The sequence below is a fragment of the Bos mutus genome, chromosome 9 (assembly GCF_027580195.1).
Source record: "Bos mutus isolate GX-2022 chromosome 9, NWIPB_WYAK_1.1, whole genome shotgun sequence".
Classification (NCBI taxonomy): Eukaryota; Metazoa; Chordata; class Mammalia; order Artiodactyla; family Bovidae; genus Bos; species Bos mutus.
Window position 1 is genome coordinate 29062487 of NC_091625.1, and position 24154 is coordinate 29086640.

The following is a 24154-nucleotide window of genomic DNA, read 5'->3' on the forward strand; positions in this document are numbered from 1 at the left end:
AAGATTATGTTAGCTCTAGAAATTAAGGCAATCCATTTATTTGCCTATCTGAGTACAACGTGAATAAAGTCACAATTCTGATAACGACTGGAAATTAATAACATTGTGAATGTTGTATGATGGGCATAAGCCCCTTTTCTGGGTCATATTTCACTTATCTTTGTTAAACACATGCTTGACCTAAGTTTGTGTATATATTGGTCTTTGAAACTTTCTGAGGTAAACAAATGTTTGGACTGACTCAATACATTTTTTTTTGTATTTTTTTAACCCCAATTTTAATGTACTTAAACATTTGAGGTGATTTTGAAAAATTTATTTTGTCAGATGTTAAGGAATAATATGGTAGAGAGAACACTGGCCAATGAGACAATGAAGGCATATGTGTTTTACCCTTGACTTTGTCACTTACAGCTGTGAGGACCAAGGCAAGCGCACTACGCTCTCTGATTATCACTGCTTTATCTACACTACAGAAGCAACTGTCTTGCGTAGTCCATTTGTGAGATGATTGTAAGAGTAAGCTGTGTAATGTTTGTGAATGTATTTTGAAAATTGAAATTAACTTTGTCAAGGAAATATAAAAGTATTATTTAATGAAAAACTTTTTGACTCTAATTTAGCTATTTAGTATTTTAAAACTTTTTTTGAAATAATTTCAGATCTATATAAATGTTGCAAACATAGTACAAAGAACTCTTAGAAGCTTCCAATTCAAATCTGCCAATTTTTAATATTTTGCCATATCTGCTTTGTTATCTCTCATGTATATATATATATATATATATATATATATATTATCCATGTATATAGTTTTCTGAAAAAATATTCTAAATAAGCTGAAATTACATTTTATTATGCTACTTTGTCTTTTAAAACTTTAAAGTTCATTTCTTTAGACTAGGGATATTTTCTTATATGACCCTAATATAGACAACAAAATCAGAAATTTAACATTAACACATTAATTTAATCTATAGTCCATATTCCAATTTCATAAATTATCCCCAAAACATCTTTGACAGCAGTATTTCCCAGTCTAGAATCCACCTTTTGTCTTTAGCTGTCATGTCTCTTTAGCTTTATTTAGCTAATAAATTGGAGAAGGCAATGGCACCCCACTCCAGTACTCTTGCCTGGAAAATCCCATGGACGGAGGAGCCTGGTGGGCTGCAGTGCATGGGGTCGCTAGAGTCGGACACGACTGAGCGACTTACTTTCACTTTCCACTTTCATGCATTGGAGAAGGAAATGGCAACCCACTCCAGTGTTCTTGCCTGGAGAATCCCAGGGACGGGGAAGCCTGGTGGGCTGCCGTCTATAGGGTCGCACAGAGTCGGACACGACTGAAGCGACTTAGCAGCAGCAGCAACAGCAGCTAATAAATAAATAGGTTCTCAGCCTTTTTTGGGGAGGTTCTTTCATAAGAATATAGGCCAATTATGTTGTGGCATTTTTCTGTTTGGATTTGTCTTATGTGTACTCATTATTAGATTTAGGTTACAGATTTTTGGCTGGAATGTCACAGAAGTGATGACATGTCCTGCTCAGGATACTGTATCCTAAAGCACATGAATGAATGTTTGCTCCTTACAAGAGATGCTAGTTTGAACCACGTGGCCAAAGTGTTTCCATTTTATCCATTGTATAGTTATGATTTTTCATTTTCTAATTAAGTGATTTATGGAGAGATGTTTTGAGACTATGTAAATATCTTCTTCATATAATTCATTTCTCTCCTCCATTGAGTTTAGCATTCATTGCTGATTTTTGCCTGAACAAATATTTACTCTGATGGTTTCAAAATGGTGATTTTTAAATATAATTATTCCTTCTATATTTATTAGTTAACATTTTATATAAGAAAAACTTTTACTCCTCCTTTATCTATTTATCTACCTATAAATTTATTGTCAACATGGATTCATGATTATTTTATTCAATGAGTTAAATTCATTACTGTCTTTATTTGTTGATGCTCAGATACACCTATTTGATATTTTAATAATTTAAGAGATTAAGATTTTTTTTTATCAGCTGTACAGATTTACATTATTTTTCGTTCCATCAGTCTGGAGGCCTCAAAAAGAATATTCCTATCTATACATTTGTGTGATATTAAGTATTTTCTGAAAATTAGTACATAAAAATTCTTTTCTCCATCCATGTTCTAAACCAATTGAAACAGAAACATCATATTTAGAGAGAATGAAACAATAGTTTTCTCCTTTAAAACTGTTGGGGAACTTAATAAATTTGTTAGTTCAGAGGGCTTTCTCAAATTTCATCCCTTATAACAGTTACCTAGTCATCGGTTAGTTGGGCAATGAGAGGCATTCCTCATGAGGGCCTCTTTAAATTTATGGTATAGAAGAGTAGGTGAATGTTTGATTTTAGTTAGCAGGCAGATACCAAAGAGGGAGAAGAATTAAATGGGATTTGAGAATATGCAGTTCTTTCTACCAAATTTACCATGATATCAACTCCCTTCTTGCTGCGGAGAGGAGCATGTAAGGCTGTAGTAAGAGAGGACAAGAGTGTTACTCTATAAGAGATCTCCCTACAAGAAAGCATCTGGATTAGGGAAGAAGTGTTTTCCCGAATGCTTGGATAAATAACTGTACTTCTCTGAGCCTCAATATTTTCATCTGTAAAAAAATTAATTCTGTTAACCTATTTATTATTTGAAATGTACTATTATAAAAGACAAAGTGAAAGTTGCTCAGGCCTGTCCAAAGACCCCATGAACTGTAGCCTGTGAGTCTCCTCTGTCCATGGAATTCTCCAGGCCAGAATACTGGAGTGGGTAGCTGTTCCCTTCTCCAGGGGATCTTCCCAACCCAGGGATTGAACCCATGTCTCCCACACTGCAGGATGATTCTTTACCAACTGAGCCACCAGGGAAGCCCAAGAATTCTGGAGCGGGTAACCTATCCCTTCTCCAGCGATCTTTCCCACCCAGGAATCGAACTGGGGTCTACCTGCATTGAAGGCAGATTTTTTACCAGCTGAACTACTAGGGAAGCCCATAAAAGACAATCCTTTTTGTGGACTTAAAGAAGAAGAGGACTAAGACCTTGTCTTAACTCCAGCATTGAAAGCCTGGCACAAAAGAATGACTCGTTTATGGAGAGTCTTAAAGGCAGAATAAAGGGAGATGGGAGGAAAACCAGGAGCATGCAGTATTGCAAAAGTTAAAGGAAAAGTTTTTCAAAGAGAATGGTGAACTGTTTTGGCCTTTACTGCTGAAGACTTAAATACAATGAAAACGGAAAAGTCGCTTTTGTGTCTAGCAATATGGCGTACACTGATTGCTGTAGTGAACGTCTGATATGAAGAAATATTGGGAAATAGAACTTAGACTATCGAAAAGTAGGAAAGAAGTGAGGAAAGGGAAGTTGTTAACATAAACCCACATTCCTGGGAAATTTTGCTCTGCAGGGAAACAGGATAGTAGCCAAATGGGAATTGTGGGAAGGTTGTAAAGATGAGAGAGATTTGAGACTGTTTATACTGACGGAAAAATGGGGCACAAAAAGTAAAGTATCAGAGAACCAATTCTAGCACACAGGTTAGGTATTGGTCTTTATAAGAGGAGAGGCATCTTCCTTATTTTTATCAGTAGGCCCAGAGAGATGCAGGTTTATAGATTCCCTGTGGGGAGCTGCAGACCCTATCTCATGGTTTGAACTTCCTTTGCTATGTAGGAGGGATGATAATTTGCTGAAAATTAAATGGGAGACTTAGGATAGATTATGGGGGCATTTGGAGATTTAATTAGAATAGAAGAAATTAGAAATGGTTGTGAATAATTAGCTGACTAGAAAAATAACTTGGCAGACCAAGACAGAGGGCCAGTTATGGCTGTTGATTCATGCTTCATGTACAGTTCTGTCTTCCTTACTAGAATGTTAAAGTTTGGGAAGTGAAAAGGTATGGTTTTCTAGACTTGTCTTACTCAGCTACCAAATAAACATTTTATAATTAGCAATATTCTCCTTAGTTAATAAAGTATAACATTTTAGTTATCAAGATCTCTGGTAAACATTTCCAGTCTTAAATTGTAAACTATTGGAACTGTGTCCTGTTTCACATATTGTAGTCAGTTCAGTTCATTTCAGTTCAGTCACTCAGTTGTGTCCGACTCTTTGCAACCCCATGGACTGCAGCACGCCAGTCTTCCCTGTCCATCACCAACTCCTGGAGCTTGCTCAAACTCATGTCCATTGAGTTGATGATGCCATCCAACCATCTCATCCTCTGTTGTCCCCTTCTCCTCCTGCCTTTGATCTTTACCAGCTCAGGGTCTTTTCTAATAGGCTCTTTGCATCAGGTAGCCAGAGTATTGGAGTTTCAGCTTCAGCATCACTCCTTCCAATGAATAGTCAGGGTTGATTTCCTTTAGGATTGACTGGTTTGATCTCCTTGCAGTCCAAGGGACTCTCAAGTCTTTCCCACACCACATTTTGTAGTAAAATGATTTAAATAACAATAGTAAACTCTAAATTTCAATTGATGGGATAGTTTCAAAGTTATCTATAGGAACTTTAAAACTAAATAAGAAACAAAACACCCTGCCAAAATACATTTTAATATTTCTAAGCAAATGAAATGATGCAAATCGTTCACTGTTCTTTAGACTCTACCTTATTTTACACAAATGTTTCAGTTCCTTATATAATTTGCTTAAATTATTGAAGTTTGAACCTTGATTCTTGAACTTTTCTTTGTAAAATGACAAAGCAGTATAATTTTCCATACCTAGACTGGGAGTTAGGTCAATTAGTGGGATAATTTTTGATATTACTGGATGTTTATATATGTTGGTTAAACACTAATGATTTCAATTTTTCCTATAATAACAAAGAATACTTAAGGATAATTAAGATAGGAACTATTTTCAGGATTCTGTCTTTTTTCAGTTATTTCAGATGGATCTTTCTATGTTTTAGTGTCCAAGAAATAGAAATGTTTTTTTCTTTTTTTTTTAGCTTGTAACAGATTTTAAAACACAATTGTAAATGGTAAATGTCTTTTTAGTGGATTTTGGTTTGGCCTGCTAATCCCTTTCTGCTCTACTTCAGTTTTACATTAAAGAAATTCATATCCTCTGGCTTATGTAACCAATTCATTATAAAATCATTAGCTTTCCATCCTTCCCCCTCCCCTTCTGTCCCCACCTCTCTCTCTCACCAGTTTCTAGTATCCTTAAATCATACCCTTAGACTCCTGATACATCAGTGGTTGGCAAGATTTTTATTCACAGTAAGTTAGAATATCCTAATGATTACATTGTTCATACTCAGGTTTGATTTTACATTTTAATATTTTTGCTACTTGATAGAGATCAGCTCAACAGCTGTATCTTAATTTTATTCATCTTTTGAACTTTTCTTTTTGTCTCCTTTGACTTGATTTCTGATAACCATCTGAGAGAATCTGACAATGGTGGCTCTTTTAGAGACGTGCCTGGATTCTAGCTTGGCTGATTGTATTTGAAGTTTCCAAGTGGTTTCTAAAGAATTTGAGGTTCCCTCAAAGCCCAAATATGGCTTGCATGTATTTCTGTTTCTATAAAGACACGTACTGTGAGAGAAATTGGATCTCTTGGAATGTTTACCCTCAAATAATTTAATAAGAACATATTTTGGGTTTTTTTAATTATTTACATTTTCAAAATCTTTCATGTGCTTTAGCTCACAGAATATACAAACTTGTCAAAGTATGCTGTTTGCAGTGGAGCAGAAGATGAATGCTTTTGGGATCAGAGAGCTAATTCTCTTTCTCTTATTCAGTAGTTTTAAACTTTTTTAGAGTAGTTAGCTATTGAGGTTGTTTGTAATGAATCAGTTTCAATAACGCACAGAAAATAAGTGTGTGTGTGAGAGCACTCTAACAGATACCTATTAGATTTCAAACAGTTTTCCTATCCAGGGTCGTATTTTTCAACACCTGCCCAAATACTGGAGGTCCATCTTATTCTTATTCTGTGGTCTTACATTCCTTTGAAAACTGGAGAGTTTAATTCTTTCATCTCTCACTTGCAAATAAAAAAAAATTAAAATTCATCACTCTACAGATTCTCTACTTGAAATGAGCTTATTTTTATTCATGTTTGTTTAAATCCTGCATCCTTTCTAATATGGCTTGAGGATCCAAGAGTTTAGAAAATAGAATTCAGAAAACTAGATGCAGAATATAATTTATTACACTAAATAGAGCCCTTACAGCAATAAAATATTTATTTGATTTTTTTTCTCTTTTTAATCTGATCTGGAAGGGGGCAATAAAAATTCAACAGGCCTGAAGTCATTCAGTGATATTTATATTCTTGTGGAGAAATATAACACTAACTACAGAATCTAGGACAAACAAGGATTGAAAGACACTTCCCATCATCATATAGACTGAGGGTTCAGATATATTCATCTCTTAGGAGAAAAATATGTTTAATAAAATAGATTTACTTTATGAATATGGCATCCCTACTTAAATCTTACTAACTGAACTTAATTTACTCTTTTTTTGTTATATTTTATTATTCTCTGTTTCAGAACTTTTAGTGTCCCTAACTGTTTGGTTAGGTCTCTGAAGGCAGGAAACCTTCTGTATGCATCTTTGTATTTCCTAAAGCATTTTGGAGAAACTAGATAAAAGTTAACATTCAAAACTTGACTGATTTAATGAGAAAATAAAATTGAGAATGAATGACTTTCTATAGTTTTTTTATGTTGCTGTTCAGTTGCTAAGTCGTGTCTGACTCTTTTTGACCCCGTAGATTGTAGCACACCAGGCTTCCCTGTCCTTCACTATCTTCTGGAGTTTGTTTTTCTGTACTAACGGCAAAATTTTGCCTGTGATGTTGTGTGTACTCAGCAGAGCTTAAAACCCTGTTTTGACCTGTATGAAAGGCCAAGAGCTCATCTCTTCTCATGGTTACATCAAGTTTACAACTATTTACAGAACAATCATGGATGAAAAATTAGGATATAAAGAAGGAACCACAGGGAGATGGGTAGGAGGGACAGAACAGTTAAGTTCCATAACCCCAGGTGCTGCTGCTAAGTCACTTTAGTCGTGTCCGACTCTGTGCGACCCCATAGATGTCAGCCCCCAGGCTCCCCTGGCCGTGACCCACAAATGGGAGATAATTACAATTACAGAAATTCTCCCAAAGGCATGAGGGCTCTGACTCTCACATTGGGTGCCCAGCCTGGGGTTCCTGCACCAAGATGTTCAGCCCCCAGAACATGACCATGAAGGCCAGCAGCACTTACTATCTGGAGTCCCAGATCAGATCAGATCAGTCGCTCAGTCGTGTCTGACTCTTTGCGACCCCATGAATCGCAGCATGCCAGGCCTCCCTGTCCATCACCAACTCCCGGAGTTCACTGAGACTCACGTCCATCGAGTTAGTGATGCCATCCAGCCATCTCATCCTCTGTCATCCCCTTCTCCTCCTGCCCCCAATCCCTCCCAGCATCAGAGTCTTTTCCAATGAGTCAACACTTCGCATGAGGTGGCCAAAGTACTGGAGTTTCAGCTTTAGCATCATTCCTTCCAAAGAAATCCCAGGGCTGATCTCCTTCAGAATGGACGAAGGCTGGGGGAAATAGAGTCCATTCTGAAAGGGCACACACAAAACCTTACCTGATGTGAGACCTAGGTCAGAAACAGTAATTTGAAAGGAGACTGCAGATCAGGAGGGTCTCTTACCTCTGAGCACAAAGACACAGCCTCATCCCAGTGCACGGCCTGGAGGCTCCAGGACTGGGACGCCTGTCAGGCATCTACTGGGTGGGGACACTGCCCCCATCAACCAGCAGGTGGGCTGCTTTAAGACTTCTGAACCCATAGGCGCCCCCGATAGGAACCTGTCTAGCAGAGGGCCCAGGATCCCCGACCTTATATCCCAGTCAGTGCACAGGCACAGGACCCAGGACCCCAAGGACTCTGCAGCCAGAGACCCCAGGACCCAGCCCTTGTGGGCTGCAGAGCTGCCATGGTCCTGGGGCTGTGGGCTACCTACTGGTGAGTGGGGTCAGGACTGGGTGATCCTCGGGCTGATTACATACACTGGTGAGTGAGGCGGACGCCTGAAGAGAGTATCAGGTGGGGAGAGCCAGGGCCAGGGGTCACTGAAGTGGTGCTGGCCCTTTGGTGGGCAAAGCAAGGTCCCAAAGTTCTCCCACAGCAGTTCTTTGGGTTTCTGGAATTGGGGTCGTCCTGCGAGTGGGGGATGGCCAGGTCCTTACAACTACTTGATGGGTCCTGGAGTCCTGAGTTTAGTGCCGCTGCATTGGTGGGAAGAGCTGGATCCCAGGCTCTCTCCTGTGCAGGCCGTGTTCCCAGGTGGCCGGTTGCTCAGGGGTCCTCATGCAGGTGGCCTGTCGGGTCAGCGATACCTCCAGAGGATCCCAGTTCCGGTGCCGGCAGGGTGGTAGGCGGGGCCAGGTTCCCGGCCTAATACGCTTCAAGGGAGGGAGGCTCCAAAATGGCCGCTGGCCCTCACCTCACGTTTGTGGTATCAGGAGATCTCCAAAACGGTTATTGCCTGTGCTGCGTCCCCAGGGTGAGCTCCAGTTGCCTCCGGCATCTCCAGGAGACTTTCTTAGACCGAAAGGTGGGTCTGACCCAGAGAACTTTCATGTTACTGCTTCCGACCTGGGTCCAGAGCATTTTCCGTCCTGGGTCTCATGATTTTGGGTGCACCCTGTGACCTACAACCTTCTGGCTCTCCCAAAAGTAAGCACCTTCAAAATCAAGCTTTCTGGGGGCTGGCCTTCCTGGTGCAGGTTGGGGGTGGGGAGCTCAGTGTGGGGCATTGACCCCTCACTTCTCTAGGAGAACCTCCTTAATTGTAATTATCTTCCAGTTATGGGTCACTATCCCTTGGTATGGTTCTTGACTATACCACATCTCTGCCCCTCCTATCTGCCTACTTGTGGTTTCTTCTGTTTTCACTTGTAGAAGATATTTTCCTGCTAGTGTTCAGGCTTTCCTTATCAATGTAAGTAGCTATAATTTTGCTATCCTTTTTCATGGTCATCCTTTTCTACCATCTTGGCTACCAACCTGTCTTGGACTAGCATTCTTTTACCTTGTCAGTTCTTTGATGCTTTTAAGTAGGTTTACATGAGTTCGATCCCTGGGTTGGGAAAATTCCCAGGAGGAGCACACAGCAACCCACTCCAGTATTCTTGCCTGAAGAATCCCATGGGCAGAGGACCCTGGCGGGCTGGAGTCTGTGGGGTCGCACAGAGTGGGACATGTCTGAAGCAATTTAGCAACACACACAAATATTTTACCCAGAATTTTTGCTGATTGATTTATTTGGAAGAATTTTTCTGAATAACCTTGCCTCTATTTACCAGAGATAGAAGGGTGATAGAGGCCAGCAAGATGCTCATTGTGTTAGTTTGTTAGGGCTACAGTAACAACCACAAACTGGGTGATTCAGAGCAATAGAAATGTATTGTTTCATAGTTTTGGAGGCAGAAAGCCTAAAATCAAGTTTCAGCAGGGCTATTCTCCCTTTTAAGGTACTAGAGAATGATCTCTTCCAGATCTCTCCTGGCTTCTAGTTGCCTCTGGCATTTCTTGGCTTGTGGCTAGCTATTTTTTCCCTCTCTCTCTTCCTATGATGTTCTCCAGTGTCCGTGTCTGTCTCTGTGTTCAAATTTGGCCTTATCTGTAAGGACACCAGTCAGATTGGATTAGGGTTCATGCTAATGACCTCATTTGGACTTGATCACCTCTGTAAATGCCTTATTTCCAAATACAATATTCTAAGGTACTAGAGGTTATATATGTCAGGGCACTAACATAAAGCTTTCTGGGGGACAGGATTCAAATCTTAATGCTCACCAACTCCATTTCCTTTTCATGGGCACCCAAAGGCAAGATTTCCTGATCCCTATTGCAGTTAGGTCAGGCCACCTTCTTGGTTCTGGCTCTATGAATGTGGTGGGAGTGATGTGTACTGAGCCTAATCGTAGACCATCTTGGATGTTTTTCTTCAGCTTTGCTCTTCGCTCACTGGCTGCCTGAATGTAGAGGGCACTGAGGAGGCGCTGGAAGATCTCAACAATACAAGATGGAGAAGCCAGATACCAAATCACCAGGGAAGGTGAGTTGCAGTTGGCAAAACCCATTTGGACTGTGATATGAGTGAAAAACATATGCTTGTTGAATGAAGCAATAATCAGTGGTAAGTCTTACTCTTGATTCATAGCCGTTTCTACTCTGCCTCTTACTTCTGAGTTGTTTCTCGATGATCTCAAGGTCAAAATATCTCATTTGAAAAGCCTTTCTCTTTGACCAACATCTTGCTTTGTTGAGTTATAACACAGCAGGTTTTTATAGCAAATAAAACACTTTAGTGAAAAAAATTCACCTCTTTTTTTCCAGGAGTTGATATTATCAAAATAGTTTCACAATAAACATAGTTCCATTTACTTTATACAAATCATAAAAGCAATTTTGTAGTGCAATAATGCTCATGCTTATTCATCAATTAATGCTCCCAGATATAAATTGGATATTGTCTTACAGGATCAGTTTTTTAATATAATTAAATTTTAAAAGTATGTTGCTGTATAATATTATATAAGTTATAGGTATACACTATAGCAAGTCACAATTTTTAAAGGTTATACTCCATTTATAGTTATTATAAAATATTGACTATATTCCCTGTGTTGTATAGTATCCTTGTAGCTTACTTTATACCTAATAGTTTGTATAACTTAATCCCTTACCCCTATATTGCCCCTTTCCTCTTCCCTCTCCCCACTGGTAACCACGAGTTCTTCTCTATATCTGTGAGTCTGCTTCTTTTTTTAAAATTATATTCACTAGTTGTATTTGAATCTATAAGTGAGTCTGCTTCTCTTTCGTGACATTCGCTAGTTTGTTGTATTTGTATCTATATGTAGATTCCACGTATAAGTGATATCATACAGTATGACAGGGTCAATTTCAAAGATAGTGTACCTTATAGAATTTATTACTGGCACTTAACCTTGGAAATAGAACTATAATTTTCTAAGTTTTAGATAAAATAAAGGGTTTACACACAGACACACACACACACATACACCTCTATGTATTACTGGATTTTGTCCTGATACAAAATATCTCAACTTTAAGATTTGCATGTATACAATGTACTGAGTCAATTCTAGAGCACAGAAGTGTGTTCGTTGAGTCTGGTGCCAAATAGTGGAAGATGAATGAAAAATAAGAACAAATAAAATTGAAAAGTATCAGAAAATGATAGCTAATAAAATAATTGAGAATCTGTTTTTTTAAGAAATTTCTAAGTAGGTCACATTTCCTTCCATGTCACACAGCACCAGAAACAGCTACCATTTTAAAACCTGTGATTTTACTTTTAAAGATTATTTTGCTTCATCTTTTCTATTGTAAAGGAGGAAATAATTTCAACTTGGTGTGGTAATGAATTACTATTGCTTTTTGAATAGCTGAAGTCATCTCACTACTCACATATGTAAAATATTACCAGGTTAAGTAGCTACCCTGTTGTGGCGGATATATATTTTTATTTCAAGACATAAAGTCCTATTACACTGTAATAGAAAAAAGTTCAACAAGTAAAATTCTCACTGTGAGAAAAAATTTACATGGGTGTTTTAAGGATTGAATATAGCATTAAAGATTGGAGGAGAATTAATCTTCCAAGAAGAGTAGTAGAAACATATTTCTTTGTAATATTTAAAAACCAGTCAAGGCAGAACATTACCAAATGGGTGTTAGAAGATAATCTGGTACACTCAGGGATATGCAATGTAAAGCCTGAGATACCTATTTCAGCCTTCACCAAGTTTTACTGCATATCATGCTTGTGGAGGAAAGGAGATGAGGAAAAACTACAGCTCTTAAAATATTTTTCAATATAAAAGTTTGCCTCTTACAGTGCAGCTAGGGTATAGAACTACTGTCTCATTGTTCAGGAGTTCATTTCTGATAGTCATTAATGATATTTCCTTATATGACACACCATTTACTGGAACAGATAGGTCATTTTAGACAATAGTTTAAAAAGATACATTCAGTGAAAAATCCTACTAGTGGTTTGTTCTACTTTAAACCCTCAATGAATTGCTATGCTTCAGTACTTAGGGTTTTTTTGAGTCAAATTAAGGCAGGTTGTTCTCCATAAGCTGATCAGGAGGTCAATCAAGCAGTAATATCAAGATCTTCTGTTGTTTCAGAGACCTTGAGTGGTCAGGACAGAATTTTTAATTGAGTGACTGTTTAGGTCTTGGCAGTTGCAGTTGACAGGAATAAATTTTGCATGTTAATTGTTGGTAAATTGAGATAGGTATTAGAACAGTAATCTCAAATAGGTTGCTTAGAGGCAACAACTTGAATTATGGGGTTAAAATGACTATCTGAAATGTGATACTGGAAGGCACAACCTGTGTTGTCAGCCAAGTTCTAGCAGAAGAAAGTTATTGTTTGTGGTCCACACTGTTCAAGTCTTTTGATGATGGCTGACCCAGCCAAATAAGGTGACTATATTGCCCTCACTTTGGACTTAGATACTGAGTGAAATAAAATAATAATGTAAAACTAAGAATATTTGACAGTTTCAAAAACAGATGCAAATACGAGATACTCCATAAATAATTATTAAAAATTAAAACAACCAATTGTTGGACATCTGACTTTTTTTACATTAAAATTTAATGAAAATAGCCAATAACTGAAATGTATGTATATTTCCTAGGCTTTTTCTATACCAATAACTTAAATTATAAGATAGGTAGCCAGAAAACAATATTCAGTGGCACATGAAATGTTTTAGTCACAATATTCCACAACCATACATATATGTGTTAAGATCATAAAATAAGATGTTTGGCTCTAGAATAAAGCTGAGAAGATAATTGAAGCTATGTGCTTGTGTGTGTGTGTGTGTGTGTGTGTATTAGTTGTTTAGTTGCATCTGACTCTGCGATCCCATGGACTATAGCCCTCCAGGCTCCTCTGTCCATGGGTTTTTCCAGGCAAGAATACTGGAGTGGGTTGCCATTCCCTTCTCCAAATTGAGGCCACAGAGTAAAGTTTAAAAAAAAATCTCTGAACAAAACAGGCAGTTGGTTATTTGGTAAAAACCAACTTTTTCACAGACTAGCTTTGTGAACTTGAACCACTTGTGTCTGTGCTTCACTTTTCCTATTCTTTAATAAGAGGAGTAGACTAGATCAGGGAGCCTCAGTGTTTTTGTGGAATAGAGTATTATTTAATTTTACTGGAGCTTGAGATGGTGATAGTCACACTAGAAGGCAAGAGAAATTTATGATTGGTAGAAATCTATGTATCTGGGAACATAGCCAATATTGGGTTTTGTGAAGTGCAATCTTTTTATATTGGACATGAAGGTAGGTAGTTGGGGAAATCTTGTGGATAAATAGAATGGCAGGAGAAGTTTCATAAGATCTACAGCCTAGAGCCATCAGACAACTTTAAAATAAAACTCATTCTAAGCTTGGAGCTAACCAAAATAATTAACATCTAAATTTATTTTATTATTTTAAAATGCATTTGTTGAGCAATTACATTTTGAAATTGAATATGGAACTATTTATGGAAAGTATATCTAAAACACTGTATTATTTACAAAATTACATTTTATAATTGAAAACTAGTAAGAAATATACTGTAATTTTCTTAACCATCTTTTAATGAGTATCAAATAGCACTATAAAATGAAAAATAAGTTTTAAGTAAATTTGAAATAATGAAAATAATTAACTTGATGGTCAATTAAAGTAATTGCAATTTATCATATATATTTGGACAATCTTATTTTATTGCTTTATTGATGGTTACCATTGTTTGTTCAGTCACTAAGCCATGTCTGGACTCTTTGTGACACCATGAACTGCAACACGCCAGGCTTCCCTGTTCTTCACTGTGTCCTTAAGTTTGCTCAGATTCATGTCCATTGAGTCGATGATGCCATCCAACCATCTCATCCTCTGTCATCCCCTTCTCCTCTTGCTTTCAATCTTTCCCAGCATCAAGGTCTTTTCCAGTGAGTCACTTCTTTGCATCTGGTGGCCAAACTGTTGGAGCTTCAGCTTCAGCATCAGTCCTTGCAATGAATATTCAGGGTTGATTTCCTTTAGGATTGACTGGTTTGATCTTGCTGGCAAAGGGAGTCTAAAGAATCTTCTCCAGCACCACAATTCGAAAGTATCAATTCTTCGCTGCTCAACTTGGTACCATCTGAGCTACCAGGGTACTTCCCTGGTAGCTCAAACAGTAAAGAATCTGACTACAATACAGGAGACCCAGGTTGAAGCCCTAGGTTGGGAAGATCCCCTGGAGAAGGGAATGGTTACCCACTGTAGTATTCTTGCCTGAATACTTGTGGGACAGAGGATACTCGGATAGAGGATCCTTGTGGGATATGGTCCATGGGGTCACAAAGAGTCAGACATGACTGAGTGATTAACACTTTCACTTTCACAACCTTCTTTATGGTCCAACTCTTGCATCTGTAAGTGACTACCAGAAAAACCATAGCTTTTACTAGACAGACCTTAGTCAGCAACGTGATGTCTCTGTTTTTTAATATGCTAAGTTTGTCATAGCTTTTCTTCCAAGGAGCAAGCATCTTTTAATTTCATGGCTGCAGTCACTATCTGTAGTGATTTTGGAGCCCAGGAAAATAAAATCTGTCACTACTGTTTCCACTTTTTTCCCATCTATTTGCCATAAAGTGATGGGACCAGATGCCATGATCTTAGTTTTCTGAATATTGAGTTTTAATTTAGCTTTTTTACTCTCCTCTTTCACCTCATCAAGAGGCTCTTTAGTTCTTCTTTGCTTTCTGCCATTAGAGTGGTATCATCTGCATATCTGAGGTTGTTGATATTTCTCCTGGCAATCTTGATTCCAGCTTGGGATTCATCCAGCCTGGCATTTTGCATGTGTACTCTGCATACAAATTAAACAAACAGGGTAACAATAAACAATCTTGACGTACCCTTTTCCCAATTTTGAACCAGTCTGTTTTTCCATGTCTGGTTCTAACTGTTGGTTCTTTACCTGCATACAGGTAAGAGATGGTATCGCCTGTCTCAGGAGACAGGTAAGATGGTATTCCCATCTCTTAAATGACATTTTTTTGTTTTATTTTGCTTAAATTTTGTTATTTCCCTTCAAGTTTATAGGAAAAATGTTTAGTGCTAAGTATCGTTATATCTATTTTATAATGAATAATCTGGGTCTAAGAAAAATTACTTGTCTAAGGTAAATTACTTAAGTAAGAGGCAGAACAAGAATTCATATCCAGGTCTCCTTGACACTGAAATCTGTGCTTTTAATCAGCATGGACTCTACTCCTTACTTATGTATTTATTTCACAAATATTTATTGAGCCCCAGTAATATTTGAAACAACTGTCTGGGCACCAGCTCTGAGGGAATAAATAAAAGCATGAAAAAAACCTTGCCTTCTTAGAACTTGCAAGTGAAGGGTAAAATCACCACCAGCAAATCATTTTCATAGCTTATATGGCAAATGAACTTTCTTCTGTTTAATTTTTCAGCAGTGCTTTATTATAAGACAAAGATTACAGAAAATAATAAGCTGTTTGTAAGCTGAACAGAATGAGAATCATAGAGTAGATTTACAGCAATCTCTTCTGAGGATAGCAAGAAAAGCAGACTGAAATTTCAACTTTGCCTTTAGATTCACAGTCAGGTTGATGGAAACAAATAGCCCCAGGTCATTCACTTTAAAACCTAAATAAACAAACACTGGCCAACCAGAGGTATAGAATTGGTATAGAATTTAAAGGCTCAAGAGACAATTTTCTATGACAGATTTACCTGGGTTATCCTTTAATGCACATTAATGAAGTCTTTATGTACAGTCAGGAAGGTCCCCTGGAGGAGGAAATGGCAACCCACTCCAGTATTATTGCCTAGAGAATCCCATGGACAGAGGAGCCTGGTGGGCTACAGTCCATAGGGTCGCAAAAAGTTGGACACAACTGAGCGACTAACACTTTTCTTTCTTTTTTATCTGAGAATGAATAAAAGACACAAAAAAACCTTGCCTTCTTGGAACTTGTAAGTGAAGAGTGGGAGACAGAAATAAGCTAACTAAATAAATCAGTTATGCAGTATGTTAAATTATAATGATGCCAAAGAGCAATAAACCAAGGGAAGGGAAGAGAGGGTGTTCAGGGGGCAATTGCAATTTTAAATAGCATGTTCAGAGAAGGACACCATGAGAAGATAATATATGAGTCAAAACTGGGAGGAGCTAAAGGAAACTTGTCCTGGGGTTATATACCAAATGAGGATTCCAGGAAAGCAAATAGCAGTTGTGAAGGCCCTGAAGTGGAGGGAATGCCTAACTCAAGGCACATAAAGGAGGCCAGTGTGACTAGAGCACTGTAAATGCATGAGATTGTAGAAGATAAGATCACAGAGACACGGGGAGCCAAGCTACACAGGACCTTGTAGCTGTTGCAATTGCTCTGATTTTCTCTAAGTTTGATAAAGGGCTCCTGGAGAATTTTGAGAATTGTGCATAGTCTGACATATATTTTATCAGTGTTGAGAAAAGTGTAAAGGGGAGAAAGGGTAGAAGCAGAGAAACCCCTGAAGAGGCTATTGGCAGTAATTCAGTGGACTTAGAATAGTGACTAATGTGGGAAATAGTAGGAGGCAGTCGATTCCAGGTATATCTGGAAGGTAGAGCTAATGGTATTTGCTGTGGATGTGATGTGAGTTGTGAGATAAAACTCTGTAAAATGTTTTCTCTGAACAACTATTAATACAAGTGTGAAGTTGCCCTTAATCAGCATGGGGAGAGCACATGTGGATAGAGGTTAGAGGTGAAGAGTTCAGATTTGGATGTGGAAAGCTGAAATATCTCTTAGACATCTATGTGGAAATAGGATGTGTAGTTGGGCCTGGGGTCTAGGGAGACGTTCAGGCTATATTGGGAAATATGAATTGTAACAGAGACCAGATGAAAGGGAATTAGTGAGGACACAAAAGATATGCAAGAATTGAGCCTTTGGGTGTTTCAACATTCAGAGGTTGTTGGAGAGCTGAAGAGGAAACTTCAAAGCAGAATAAAAAGTATGGCCAAAAAGAGGATAACAGGGATTGTAGTGACCTGGGAGCAAAGATACGTTTACAGGCAGAGGAGTGACTAGTTGTATGGACAGCCGCTGAGGGATAAAGTAATAGAAGAACTGAAAAGTGGCCCTTGGTGACCTCAAGAACAACAGTTTAAGTAATGTGGTGGTAGAAAATCTTGAATATTTTGAGAAGTTTTACTTTACAGAGAAGGAAGTGTAAAGAGTATTTATGGGAGGAGGGAAATAAGTAATGATGGTGAGAGATCTTTTTTTTTTTCAACTTTCATACACTGATGGAAGGGGGAAAAAAGCTGATGATGTAGGAGAGAGAAGTGAGAATTGCTAAATCAGTGTTCTTGAGTTGAAGAGAGTAAATGAGATTAGAAAGCAAGTGAAGAGGCTGGCATTTGCTGAGAGCAAAGAATGAACAAAGAGTTCATCCATTTTAACCAGAGGGAAGACAGAGTAGATAGGAGCAGATTCAAGTATCTGAGAGATGAGGTGGTGATGCTTTACGGATGTTTTCTTCTGAAGTTTTCAATTACTGAGATGTTGGCATATAATATTACATTAACATATAATATTCAGATTAGGCAGATAAACCTCAGGTATCTTGAATTGGAGACTTGCTCAACTTAAAATTTACAATTAAAGACTAGAATGTGGCATAAACTGAGAATGAAAGCTTTTGAAAATTGTAGCAGATTCACATTGCATCCATCAGTTACTTTTTTATAGCTATAATAAAAATTTATACTTAATCATGGAAAGAATTATTTTCTTCTAGGTCTTTTTTCTTTGGAAACAGGGAGATGGTAATCATCATTATCAGCCTTATTTTTGAAGATCATGGGCAGCAGTAAATATAATGTTCTTTATGTGAAGGTTATAAAAATCATCAAAGGGTGATGAATAATTTCTGTTTTATGATAGAATAAGTGACCTTTATTCAGAATGAATAAAATTCACATTTGTATATTAAAATTCTAGATTCCAACTATCTGATAACGTTTCTTGTCAAACTATTCTAATAGCTCCTATTACTTTGGGGAATGTTTAAATAAAGCCTTTCACAAAAATAGAGAAAATAAGCTTTTCCCTTTCTCTATACTTTGTGCCAAAAGGACAAAGGTTTATATCGTACCTTTCTGTTAGCAGGTACCAAAAGAATTTATAATGTGGGGTCTATCCAAGAGGAATATTCCCAAAGTTTGCTAAAAAAAAGAAAAAGTAATTTAAAAATAGTCTACATTTAAACTACACTTAGAATGTTCTGCAAGCTTAAAAGGATGTTTAGAGTCAGGTTTTAAAAACAGTGGGATTTAGTGTAATAGGTTTGGCAACAAAATCAGTGCAGTTCATACAACTGATGAATTGATGCAGACCCAGCTGACTAACACATACCATGTGTTTGCTTTGGCAGAGAATTTGGAAAAATAATTTGGAGAAAAAATTATATTATTCAACAGATTTCACTTTTGTTGTTGTTTTGTGGGATTCTTAAAAAATTTTTAATCAGTCTTACAAAGGTAGGTTTTTCAAAGATCTTCCCATTGATTGGAACCGGATTTGGATCTTTCATAAAACAACAAAAAAAGATGAACGAGGATAATTCTACTCATTTCATATGTTTCTTTTAATCACCCACTGCTCAGAAATAGATTTATGACTATTCATTTCTCAATTGGTACCATGTTTATGAATTTATTCTAAAAACAGCGCTATAAAATGCCCCTTATCAACATTTCTGATATAACTATGGCATATAAAATCTATTTAAACTTTGATGGCCAAGAATAGCACTGTGTTTTGCAGTGATGATTAAATGTGCTATTCTAAGACTTTGTTTTTAATTATAGAATTTTGTTGTTCTTCTTCAGGTAAGGTTAAAGCTTGTTTCTTGTGTAAAGTAGGTTATTTAAATATTGCTACAAGTTTTCAAAAGAGTTTTTTGGTTTGTTAGAATATTGGAATTCTCGGTGTTCAGTAAAATCCAGAAATATTAATGATGTGATGAACCCAAGTCTGGAAAGAGCTCTGATTCCATTTTATGGGGTTAAAAGTCGCTTCATAGGCTGTTCTATTATAGGACAGATATGTTGATTACACTCCTAAATTTGCTTCAGGAGCTAGACATACTATTTTCCACTACAGATTAGCCTGACTTTCTGTGCCATGTTGATAAACCATGAAATTCAGGAGATACTGGGATATTTTCCTTAAGGATATATGAATTCCTAAAGCTAGAGGCAGCTCAGTATAGCATATGTTAATGTACAGTGTATTACATGGGAAAGAGCTGCAGACTGATAAAACAGGCAGCTGATACTCTGAAGTAAATACAAACATTGAAGATTATTCCATCTCTAGTGTTTGGTGTCCTTGAACAAGTTGTTAACCACTGTGAAACTCAGGTAGACTTGTATAAAAAATAGAGGTACTGACATCTACTTAATTTCCAAGGTTGCTGTAAAGATAAAAGAAACTCTGTACTGTGTATTGCACTTGGTACATGGAATCCTTCTTTTCCTCCCACTAGTCTGTAACCTTAACAGTAGGACTGTGAGGAGCTCAGTGTAGTAATCATCAACACATCCTCATAGGTGCTCAGAGAACATTCAGGGGAACTAACTGCAAGGCAGTGGAAGAGGTGCCTTTTATCTAATCCATACAACTTTCTGAGATTGGATTATTATCTCTATTTTATTAATAAGAAAACCGAGGATTAGAGAGTTAAACCCAAAGCCATATAGCTAGTAGTATCAGAAGCTGGAATTCACAACAGAATCATCTGCCTTTGAAAGGCGTACCTTCTTAGAGATTTCTCAGAGAAGTGGAAAGGGAGGACTTTTTTTCAAAGTCATAAATATATGCCATATGTTTTCCAGAGGTATGATCTCATTTAATTTTCAGAATAACTCTATAGGAAAAGCATTATCTTTCCCATTTTTTTTTTATCTTTCCCATTTTTCATGAGAAGAAATGCATACCCAGAGGTTAAGTAACTTTCTTAAGGCCATACAACTATTAATTTATCAAGCAGTGATTCAAATCCAGAAAAAATCAGTTCCAATTCAAAAAAAGTCCAAAACCAAAAGTCCAGTTCCAAACTTATACTTTTCCTAAAACAACATAATGCCTGGAGGTGTAGGATAAGCAAGACTTAGAAGTCAACAGTTGGGATAAATATTTGGGAAATGTGATTGGACTGCATGTTGAGGAAGAGGATGGAAGCAGAAATGAGAGTCCAAGATTGAGCTTTTGCTGTGGGGGGGCAGGGACCTCAGTTTATCTTCCCTCTTCTTCCATACCTCCAGACTTCTACTACAGTGCAGAACTTTCTGTTCCCTGTACTCTCCATGCTATTCCATGCTTCTGTAACTCTGAGCATGTATTTTTAAATTTATTTTTTAATTGAAGGATAATTGCTTTACAGAATTTTGTTTTTTTCTTCTCTGAGTAGAATGCCATTTACTCTTCTTTTTCTGGAAAATATCTCTTTAACTTCAAAAACACAGTTCAGAATTTATTTTGCAAATCTTTTGCTGATCCAATCAGTGTTCACTTGGATGCTTTTCTTTTTAGTTCAGCATTGTCTCAGATACTTACCTCAGAAGCATCATTTTTGTGACTCTGGAAGCATGAAATAGAGTTGTTGAGAACTGATTGTCCTGAAGATTTTCCAAACCCGTATCTAAGTGTGGATTGATAATCCTTTCAGATAATTCTAAATGTATAAACTCCTTAGATTTTAGGATAAGAGAGAAAGCTTTACAGACACACACACACACAGGTAAGATCTGAAACCTTACGCAGTGTTCCAGATATTACTGATACCACACCATTTCTACCCTCAACATACCTACTTGATATCTCTCACCATGCTTTGTACATGATAAGCAATATGGAACAATTGAAGTTCAGAGGAATTAGCACGATTATGTAAATTAAGAGAAGTATGATCAAGATTAGAATGAATAGACCCTTGTGGTATGTGAGCCTTTGCTGGGAAACGGTGATTCTGTCACTTTGATTTCCGAGTTCAACATCCTGTTTCCAATGCATATCTATCAACACCTTCACCATTATCTTTTTAAAAAGAATTACTATTGTATTACAAATGTTTTCTTTTGGTTATAAAATTTTGATTCAGCAGTAAAGTTAGATTTACTGACTGGAAGAGCAAGGACTGTTCACTTTTTCCCTGCTTCATGCCAAGTCTATAGTGTGTGGTTGAGTAGGACAGTAGATATTCATTGTTTTTCAAATACCATTATTTTTTCCAGTCAAACATTCATTGAGAGTCATGAGCTTTACAAGTGAATTTATGACTACTACAAATATAGTGATAAATTCATTAACACTTACTTTATCTGCTACATTCACTGAATGTCCCATATGTACAATCAGGGTCTATTAAATAGAGGGGAAAAAAAAGAAGAAGAAAGACTTAATAGGGACAGTGGGGAAATGCAGAGCTAGCAACCAACTGGTAAATCTGGAATATTCAGGCAACAATAAATAGCTTATTTGGCTTGGTTTATGGCCCCTTACTTTACTTTGGGCTATAGTGATCAAGGAAAAAAGTGAAGCAGAGATCTATGACTTGATTTAATCATGGAAAATAAAAATGTTTGTCTTTGAAATATAACTTGGGTCATGGTCTCATAGTTTTGTGGACTGGTGCTAACGCTGAAAATTCGACTATTGCTTTTGTGATTCTTGGTCAACAGTCAATGCGTGGCTTGGGCTCTAAAGTCTTAAAAAATGGACTCATTATGTAATGAATATCTCCAAGCTGGATGAGCAGAAGAATTTCAAAATGGGTCTTTGGTCTGGCATTTCTGCATTATTTGTTAAGCCCACAAAATGTAGATTTTTATCTCTAACTTCTGTTCACTCACTTGTGGCTACTTTAGGAAGTAATTTTTCTTTACTTCCTCAGGGAGAACTGCAAGATTTTTGTTGGTACAATTTGGCCACTGCTTAACAGAAGCAGCTTGCTTATATTACTTCCTGTATTTTTTTTTTAAGACCAACATTTATTATCCCTTAAAAATTCCTTAACAACTTTCTTTCTTAGGGATTTTTTTCCCCCCTGAAGGAACAAGGGACTTAATTAGGCTAATAATTTCTTACCCATGAGGACATAATGAATTTATTCTCCATTTAATAGCCTTTGAAGGAAATTACCTATCAGTATTTAGAAAGGGGGGAAATCAGGCTATAAGAAATCTTTTCTAGGAGGCTACATTTCTCAGTTTCTTGCCTTAAAGTATCCATTTCGATACTTTAAAATTATACTTTATGTGATAAATTGAGACTCTCTACTTAAATCTACCTTCTCTTTTAGGAATGAGAGGTATTAAAAATTCTATTTTGGCTGAGTAAAGAAATGTTAATGACCTGTCTGGCAGTTGTATTTAAACATGCTAGCTTGTTACTATATTGCCAAAACAAATGAAAATTCACTGCCTGCTATTGGAACCAATTTAGTTAGGTAACACTTTGTTTTTTGGGGTATCATCAGGGGAGTGAGTTATTCCACTTAACTGAATTTTCCACATAAATGCTTCAGAGTTATCTTTTTAAAACAGAAATCAAGGCATATTGATTTCCCGTTGAAGTCTTTCAGTGACTTCCTGTTGTCTAAAGAATAATGCATTGCTTTATAATTTACCATTCCAGTTTCATCTCCCTTCAATTTCCCTACCACCTATTTGATGTTGTACAGTCGCTCAGTCATGTCTGACTCTTTGCGACTCCATGGACTGCAGCATGCCAGGCTTGCCTGTCCTTCATCATTGATAATCCATCTACCACTTTAATTTGCTCACCATTCTCTGGACCTATCATACTCTTACTTCTTTGATTTCCAGATGCTGCTCCATGTGGTCATGACCTCATCAGTTTATTGTATCTCTTCTATTTCCAGAACCACAATACATGTTTCCAATATGGAAGCCATCTGTATGATGACTCTTTAATTTCTATGTTAGCTTTCATCACTAAATGGGGAGCTAATAGTGGTCAGGAACATGACCCTCTCCACTTTTTTTTTTTCAATTTTCATGTCTTTAGAGACTCATTTAGTGCCTGAAAGCCAGTGATACTATATTCATTTCCTGTGGGAGCTGTAACAAATTGCCAAAACCTGAGGGACTTAAAATGAAATTTATTCTCTCATAGTTTTAGTTTCCAGAAATGGGGAATTCAGGTGTCAGCAGGGCCACGCTCCCTCCTCCAGAGACTCCGGGGAGAGTCTGTTCCATGCCTCTTCTAGCTTCTGGTGCCTCTCAGCAATCCTTGGCATTCCTTACTTTGTAATCATATCACTTAATCTTTGCCACCATCTTTACATCATCTTCTCTTGTGTGCATCTCACAGGAGTTTCAAAACTGCACCTACCTCTCTCTTTTGATTTATTTATTTTACTTTTTTTTTTTTTTTACCTTTCTCTTATAAGGAAATATATGTGTTTGCATTTAGGGCTTACCTCGGTAATACAGGAGAAGTTCCTCCTCTCAAGATCCTTAACTGAATCACATCTTTTGCCATATAAGGTAATGTCCAGAAGTTTTATGCATTAGAACACGGAAAAATCTTTGTGAGCCATTATCAGTCTATTGCAGATACTTAATGTATTTTAAACTGAATTACTCATTCAAATGCTATAACTTTCAAAATATAAAAGCATATTTGAAAAAGTATTACTAAAGCATATCTCATGCTTAATTGCTTCCTAAGTTAGAACATGGTATTCAGACCATATTTTCATATTTTTTTGATATGAGTGTTCTCTGATTTTTAAAATAAACTGTATTTTCAGTCATGGGCCAATCTTATGCTTCTAGAGTATTTAGGAAAGCACTTTCACTGCTTTCCAGATATATTCAGACTGCAGTAGTTATTGAGTATCTATCTAATGTGGAGCTGTACATAGAAATAAGATTCAGTTCCTTCTTCAAAGAAGTTACTGATTAATGTGGAAAATAGACATAGAAGCAGAACCATATT

At 37.1% G+C, this 24154-nt stretch overlaps 1 long non-coding RNA gene across 1 annotated transcript; it reads left to right on the forward strand.

The window, feature by feature from the left end:
* The first annotated feature begins 9684 nt into the window (after positions 1–9684).
* On the forward strand, positions 9685–23701 carry LOC138989205 (uncharacterized). Its single transcript, XR_011465458.1, has 3 exons — positions 9685–9793; positions 10023–10129; positions 23627–23701. It is a non-coding gene; the product is annotated as an uncharacterized lncRNA (long non-coding RNA).
* The last annotated feature ends 453 nt before the right edge of the window (positions 23702–24154 follow it).